The sequence below is a fragment of the Octodon degus genome, unplaced genomic scaffold (genome assembly GCF_000260255.1).
Source record: "Octodon degus isolate 3935 unplaced genomic scaffold, OctDeg1.0 scaffold00005, whole genome shotgun sequence".
Classification (NCBI taxonomy): domain Eukaryota; kingdom Metazoa; phylum Chordata; class Mammalia; order Rodentia; family Octodontidae; genus Octodon; species Octodon degus.
The window spans coordinates 19,756,893-19,765,354 of NW_004524581.1; the positions used below are offsets into that span (position 1 = coordinate 19,756,893).

The following is an 8,462-nucleotide window of genomic DNA, read 5'->3' on the forward strand; positions in this document are numbered from 1 at the left end:
TCTAAATTTCAATATATCGATATCAGCAAAACAACAGCAGATAAAATATGGGATTATTTTGAAAGTTTCTAAACTCTCGCCAAATACTTTCACTACATAATTGCTGACTCTACACTTTGGACAAAAAGATTCCCTATTTAAACTGCCCTTCCTCCATTTGGAAAAGGCACAACTAGGAAAAGAGGGAGAAAAATGTTTTATAAATTTCTTGACAATGATTTCCCACTGCCTTCTCTTTCCTCCCCTGGACTGCTAGTGACATCCAAGGGAAGTGCAGGGGAAATTCTAAGTAAACACCTCTACTCTGGCACGTGTTTTCCTGAGACACACCACATTGGCTGAAATGGACTGAAAACACTCTATTAGTTTACAGCGCTTCTATTTGTTCATACTAGTTAAATTTTAAGATGTCACATGCATTTTCAGCCCTACAAGGAAGAGGTTTTAGAATAAGAACTGCATGATGTGAGGGCTGACTGAAAAGACATCTTGCCTCTACAGAAGATCCTATTTCACAAAAGTATAACTTAAAAATATGAAAGGCTCTCATCTCCTTGAGGTTACGGATGATGGTAACAAGTGCAAGTATGTGCTGGTTTAAGCAGTAGGGTCAGAAGAAAACACAGAGGCCCAGCTTCTGACAGTCAAGCTTTTCTGACAGTACCTCATTTAAAACATTTCTGCAGTAGTAACCAATTTGAAATACCTTAGCGAAACCAAAATGTACTAACTCCTTAAGTGGAAAAAAGAATTTAATTTTCCAAATTAAATTCCAGACAATACCTGCCTCCTTAGAGCAGGGGGCAGCAACTCCATCTCATAAATTCCAGGCAAGTAACAATGTAATTCTTGTACGTGTTGAATTTCTATTTATGGTATGGAAAACAGTATGTGAAGAAAAAGTGAGAGTGCAAATAATTCAGTTTAAAAGATTTACTACAGAAAAGCTTTTAGGGCCAGCAAGATAGCTCAGTGGAATAAGCACTTGCTAAGGTAAACACAGGGACCAGGGTTCCATCCCCAGGAACCACATTCCACACTGGCCCCGGCCATGCCTGAACCACATGCCACAGTGACCCCAGCCATGCCCCCGGGAGCACTGAGCTGGCCACGGAGACTGGGAGTGGTGGCACATGCCTGTAATCCCGGTGCTGGCAGGGCTGAAAACTAGAGGATCACTCCAAGTCTGAGCTGCATAGTAAGACCCTATACCAATACATGAATGAATGAATGAATGAATGCAAGCAAGCAAGCAAGCAAGTGGTTTTTAAAGATATCTACCAAATTTCTAAATGAGGAAAGATGAAGGCAGGTTATGAAGAAGAAATATATCTCTCATAATAAATATTTTTATATTGGTTGAATTTGGGTTAAATATGTATTACTTGTATGATTCTTTTTAACGAAAAAAATTTGGTATGCCCACAAACAAAAGTGCTATAAATCAAATTGCTTCAAGGAATTTGGAGGATCTGTTGTGTTTATACACCATACCAAATATAAGTCCTTAAACATTTTTTCTAACATTACCTATATAAACTATTGCCCTGATTTATGAAATATAATCCATATGTTCAGAACATTTTCAAAACAAACCAACTCACAAAATCACTCAGTGCATAAGAATTAATTCATCAACAGTCTAAAACAGAAAATGTACTATGATGTATCATAAGTATTTTTTTTTAATATATTTAGGACAGGGTCTACAGGGTGTACAGGGTCTCACTATGTAGATCAGACTCATAGTGATTCTCCTGTTTTCAGCCTCCCAAAGGCTGGGATTACAGGCGCACGCGCCACCATACCCAGTCTCAACTGCAGTCTCAGTGTGCCCCGTGGACGGGGCCAGCATGGCACGCCATGGATCGAACCCCAGCCACTACACGCTGCCTAAGCAAGTGCTTTAGTCTGCTGAGTTATCTGGCCGACCCATAACCATTACAATTTTGACGGTCCATCTACTGCTTTTATTTTTTGCCTTTTCAATAAGTTTGGGGGTTTTTGTTTGTTTTGCTTAAGCAACATGTTACACACAGGTAAGAGTCATTTTTAAAAAAAAATTACTTATAGAACACATTATACAAAGGTTCTACAATCTGAGGTACAGGATCTCAGGATAAATCCTGAGGGGATTTCACTGACCTTATCAGACCCAAAAGCTACAACTCTTGTTGCACAGGTCCTGTTTACCTTTGTCTTAACCATCCAGCAGAAAAGTATAAAAATGAAGTATAAGAAGTAAAGCCATGCTGTTATGTTGAGCTGTACGGGACTCAGGTCAACAAGTTCTGACTTTGCCAGTGAAGTGGAAGACACAATACTACTATGGACTACTGGACTCTTTTAGAATATTTTGCTGAGTTAACACACCTATAATATTCAAATAATAGAACTTAACAAAAAAAAGGGGGATACAGATGAATGTCCATTTTGTATTTGTGTATTCAAAGTGGTTAGGATAGATATATAGTTACGTTCTCTTAATGAATAGAGGAATTTGTTCTAATAGTGTTTGTTAATAGGATATCATGTCCGCATCTTGTACAGCAATTAACCACTAGGAAGAATGTATGTAATGTGTCAATTATGAAACTATCCTAGAAATTTGGTTTTAAACTGTCTCATTGCTATTTGTTTCTCAATAAAATTATGGGGAAAAAAAAGAACACATTCTATACACAGTGAAATGACTGCTATAATTAAGATAATTGATATCTACTATTTTTATCATATTTCCAACTAGCAAGCAAATTCATTTTGTCTTCTGTTTGGTACTTGAATATTTTCAGAGTTTTTCTCCTTTAATTTGTCTCCAAGTCATAAAAGTAAACTAAACACCAAATGCTGTTCTCCACTTAAACTGCTATAAAGCTAGCTTCCTGAACTGTTCTATTTAAAGTCCTCAACATCTCTTATTACTTTGTTTATGCAAAAGAGTAATTTTCATAAAGGATTTTTTTAAAGTAAAGATCATATCCCCTCTTTTCATTCAAATAGTATTTCTTTTATGGAAACAATAGAATCCAAACAGATTCAAAAACTAAATCAGCATTCTTCTGGGGAAAAAAAATGATAACATTAAAAAGAATTGATAAGACATTTCAAAAGTAGCCACATAACATCAGATCATCTTATTTTCTGTACTGGTTTACTGTTCTTCAACATTAGCTCTTGAAAATATTTTAAATATATTTAAAGGTCTGATGTCTACATGGAATCTAGAAATAAAATTAATTTCTAAACACAAGTATTCAAACTAATTTTAAAAACAAGCAGAATCAATGATTCAAATTTTTTTCTCTATGAGAAAAAAATTCATTAGAAAATTATCTTAAAACCAAGAAAAAACATCCAAATAATGGCAGTTTCCTGAAATTCGTAAACATGAATTTGCTGTTTTTCCTTATTTTATCAAAAAGCTAAGAGAAATCTTTAAAATGAATCAGAATTTCACTTCAAATTTTAAAATATAAGAGCAATTCACTTACCAGTACCTGAGACATGGTCTGCAAACATAGCCACTTATTTTTTTAAAGCATCAAAGTAACAAGAACCAGACAAGGCACCACTTCTCAGATCAGTGCAAAAGCTGCTTCATCTTTCCAGATTGAACTCCTCATCCACAAATACTGTCCTACTAACACTCTCTCAGTACAACTAATAAATAAGCTATTTTATTAACTTCTTTTTTTGCTTCTTTTTTCTTATTTTCTACTGCCAGGACTTTCCAAGATTCAGTAACTCTAAGTCAACTACCAAATGCACCTTCTATAGTACCACTCCTTCCCAACTGCTGAGCTGATCAGACTCTGCACTCTTTTATGGGACACTCATCAGTGAGCAAAGTCCACCAACATTTATTAAATGCCTGCACCCAGTGAACTCTGTTACATTATTTAAGCTTTCTTTATTATCTTAATCTGCAGAAGCAAGTTGTAATTTTAAAAAGAGGGTGTTTTATTGGACTTTTTTCTTTCTTTTTGAGACAGGGTTTTGCTAGGCAGCTCAGGCTGGCCTTAAGATCACTTCGTAGCCAAGGCTTGTCTCAAACTCACAATGATCCTCCTGCCTCAAGCCTCCTGAGCCCTGAGATTACAGGTGTGCAACACCACACCTGTCTCTTGCTTTACTGGATATTAATCTAGTCATACATTAATAGTAACTAACATTACATTTTTATGAACACTGATTTTATAACAGCAGCTTTTCTTTAAAAAAAGACATTTTTATAACATTTGTAAAAGAAAAAAAATTACTTAACAATTGCAAGTGCTTAAAGTCAGGTATGGTGGCACATGCCTATAATGCCATCACTCAAGGCTGAGCAGAAGGACTGCAATGAGTTTAAGGTCAGCCTTGGCTACATAGTGAGTTCAAGACCAGCCTGAACTACATAGAGACCTTGTCTCACAAAAACAAAAACAAACAAAAAACAAAAAAGTACTATTAATAATTGAGGGTGCTTAGATTAGTGAAACCTTATCATGAGCAAAGTAACCAAAAGTTTATGCTATGTATCACCATCCCTAATAAAAATGCATCACTACCTAGATTTCCTCTTGTGGGGAAGTTGAAGTAGGTATATACTTTTCCCTACTCTTTCTATTAAGTCCAGGTAAAAACTCTTTAACATTACATGATAGTAAGTAAAAAGATTCTGATATGTACAAAGAAGCCAAACCATACAGGGATACCCAGTTTTTAGAACCTGAAAATTCCAAAGTGAATTTACTGATTTCTTTTTTCCTTACATTCCAGTCTAGGTTGGATACAATGGAAAATGGTTCCTAGAAAAGTCTGCAACTGTAACCTGTAGCCAAAAACAGTAGAAAATGGGCAACCTAGCAAGACAGAGAGCTCTTAGTTAATAACCACTGTACTGCAATCAAACACCACAGGAAACAACTGCAGCTCCTTTCCTACCATGTCAGGAGTGACCAAGTAGGGAAGCTATTCTATTAGCCTAGTAGACTGCAATAAGGCATCCAACCACAACAGTAGCCACATCCCACCAAGGAGTGTCAGAGAAAGCCTAAGTGGACAGACAGGACTTTCTTCTGCACACTTAGGAAGGAACCCAGTCCCCATTTCCCACACAGGCTGGCCAGTGGAGACCACATACACATCAGTGTGGCATACACTGGTCCCCCAGTCAGGAGGCATCAATGACAACCTAAGAGGACCACCATCCAGAAAGAAGTCTCTGCCCACAACTACCAGCACAGATAACTTGATTCAGAAGCAACTCATTTTACTTTATTCAGCACAGGTTTTCTCTTTAGGAAAATAAGGTTTATCTTCAGACCCAAGGTCATCAACTAGTATTCAGGGATTACAGATTTGTACAGATCACTATAGGCAGCTATAATAACTATAAAACAATGGTAACCACTTGTATATCTAACTATGTGCAAAAGGTACAGTGAAAGTATGAAGTGATAGGAAATGTTCAGCTTCATTATCAACTTTATGGGAAAATAGTCATATATGCCATCTATCACTGACTGAACACCATTACCAGATATGTGCATATGAAATTTTAACATATCTAGTTTCCATCTAGAATGACAAAAAGCAGATCAGTGGCTGCCTGGAGCTGGTAGGGAGGAGGGGGACACAGAGGAGAAAAGAGGAGACAAGAAAACTATCCACAGATAATGAATGATCGAATTATTTTGATGCCATTGTAGTTGTACAAGTATATATACCTTTCTCAAGACTCACACAATAATACACTAAAAATGGGTATAGGCTGGCGAGATAGCTCAGCAGACTAAGCACTTGCTTTGGCAAGTGCAGGGACCAGGGCTCGATTCAGCAAACGAGTCCAGTAACGGTGGCACATGCCTCTAATCCCAGTGCTGGGGAGGCTGAAAACAGGAGGATCACTATGAGTCTGAGCTGCATAGTGAGGCCCTGTACCTAATACATAAATGAAAAAAATAAATAAAAGTGGGTGTATTTTTCTCTGTAAATTGTAACAAATACAATAAGTTTAAGTACAGGTGCTTAGAATATCCCTAATACACAGCTGATATAAAAGCATTCAAACAATAAAAGATTATCTGAGATCACTGATATTTTCTATTCAACTTCAATTTTTATCAATTTTATTTATGCAAAATGTTCATCACAGCTCAATTTAATAAACATTTAACTAGTTAGGCATCATATACTAGTATTAAGTACTTAATGCAACATCTTATTTAATACTCATAATAACATTATGACTAACAAATTTCTCTCTTTTCAGCAAGGTGGGATAGGGATAAAAATCTGAGAAACATTAAATAACTAGCCAAGGAGACACAAGCTTGCAAGCCTCCAACATCTAACGGTACTAATCTGTACTAATCTGTTTGCAATTCTTTTTTTTTTTTTTTCTTTTGCAATTTAGGGAAGGGTCAACAGGGTGTTTAGGGTCTCACTACTAGATCAGACTCATAGTGTCCCGCCTGTTTACAGGCTCCCAAGAGCTGGGATTACAGGCCACCATGCTCAATCTCAATTGTCATCTCAGCGCACCCCTGGCATGGCAGACTAAGGGATCAAACTCCCAGCCCCTGCTTGCAGGCACTTTAATCCACTGAGCTACTTGGCCGACCCTAGAGTGAAAATTTAAATCTGCTCTTCTAGGCTTTTATGACTATATCTGTAGTCATACTATAGTACCCCAAACTTCCTGTTCCTGTCTGTGACTTAGTTTGTACTAACCAACCTTTCCTCATCTTTCTTTCCCTCCATCCTCTTGACAGGTTCTGATAAATATCACTGTACTTTCAACTTCAATGAAATTGATTATTGTATTTTTCACATGTAAGACCACTTCTCTGTACATCTGGCTTACTTTATGTAATGGAACAATCTACAGTCCATCCATGATGTCAAGTGACAGGATGCCATTCTCTCTATGTGTGGATAGTATTTCATTGTATATCTCAACCATACATCTTTACCCACTCATCAGTTGATAGACACCATTGCTTCCATTTCTTGGTTACTATCAAAAGGGCTGCAATGAAAATAGAAATGAAGACATCTCTTCAACACACTGACTTTCATTCCTCTAGCTATAAACCTATTAGTGGGATTACTGAATAATACGGTAGTACCACTACAATGAGCTATATGCCAGCCTTTGTTCTGTTGTTTTGCTTTTTTAATTTGGGGGGGGGTGGTGGTTTCAGGAGTGTTGAGGCAGAATCTCCCCAAAATTGCTCAGTTGACCAGGATGAGCTTGAACTCAAGATCCACCCACCTTAGCCTCCCAGAGTGCTGAGATCACAGGCATGCAACACCATGCCCAGCTTATTTTTAGGAAGCACCATACTGTTTTCCACAGAGGCTGTACTAATTCATACTCCTACAAGCAATGCGTGAGAGTTCTCTTTTTGCCACACCCTTGCTTGCACTGAGAGGATAACAATTTTCATTGTTATCTTTAATCTTTTGATAATAGCCACACTCACTGGCTTGAAGTGATAATGAGTTGATGTTTTGATTTGCATTTCCCTGATGATTAGCACATTTAAGTACCTTTTCATTACCTGTTCACTAGTTATATGGCTTCTTTGCAGTAAAGTCTACTGAAATCTAATGCCTACTTTTTAAACCAAATTATTGGTATGATTTCCCTATATAGCTTTCTGCTCCAGTGTTTCTGGCTTATTCTAACCCTTTCAGGACATTCTATCAAACCAGAAGCTATTAAAACAAGTACAGAAAGCACTCATTTCCTTACATAGCACTAGCAATAAAGGCTTCCTGAATAGTGGCTGATATGTGTACCTGGTATGCTAACACTGCCAGAGCTCACTAGAATTTCTAGTTCTACTGTCCCCTGCCACAGGGAAGCACTTAAAACTGGAGGGTAATTATCCTTGCTCTCTCATCCTGCTCCACCATAGAACTGCAAGTTGGAAGGGTCTTGCTATAGACTGAAGCCACCCTATGAGTGTGTAAAGATGTATGGTTGAGTCTCTCCACCACAGAAGTCCAGCGATGGCTAACTGTGCCACATGAACAGCACTTTTCTATTCTGTTATGCAACCACTTGGAGCCTGATGTTGGTACTACAGTGTAATCTGGCCTATTGTGACTGACACAATAAGCTCTCTAAATTCCATAACTTGCAGAATAAATCTTGTGTTTTCAGGAAAATTTCCAGGGATGGAGCAGTAGGAAGACCATGAACAAGATTCCAATTCCTTTTTATGAGGTCATCTAAAACAACTGGGCAGTTCGAACTCTGCTTCCTCTCATAATTATCTTACTATTTTTACACTTCTTCATGTATTTCTGTTCCATTTCTAATCTCTGAAATGTCCTTATGTCACGTGCCTTTTTCTGAAGTTTAATTACATTTTATAGAAAGATTTGATACAGGGCCAGGGAGATGGCTCAGTGGAATAAGTGCTTCCCTGGCAAGTACAAGGGCCTGAATTCAATCCCCAGTTCGA

At 37.5% G+C, this 8,462-nt stretch overlaps 2 protein-coding genes across 2 annotated transcripts in view; one reads left to right on the forward strand and one right to left on the reverse strand.

Moving 5' to 3' along the window:
• The window catches only part of Cd2ap (CD2 associated protein), a 132,784-nt gene that overhangs the window by 71,528 nt on the left and 52,794 nt on the right, over window positions 1-8,462 (reverse strand). The gene's annotated exons all lie outside the window — the stretch shown is intronic.
• The window catches only part of LOC105742591 (serine/arginine repetitive matrix protein 1-like), a 37,580-nt gene that overhangs the window by 6,035 nt on the left and 23,083 nt on the right, over window positions 1-8,462 (forward strand).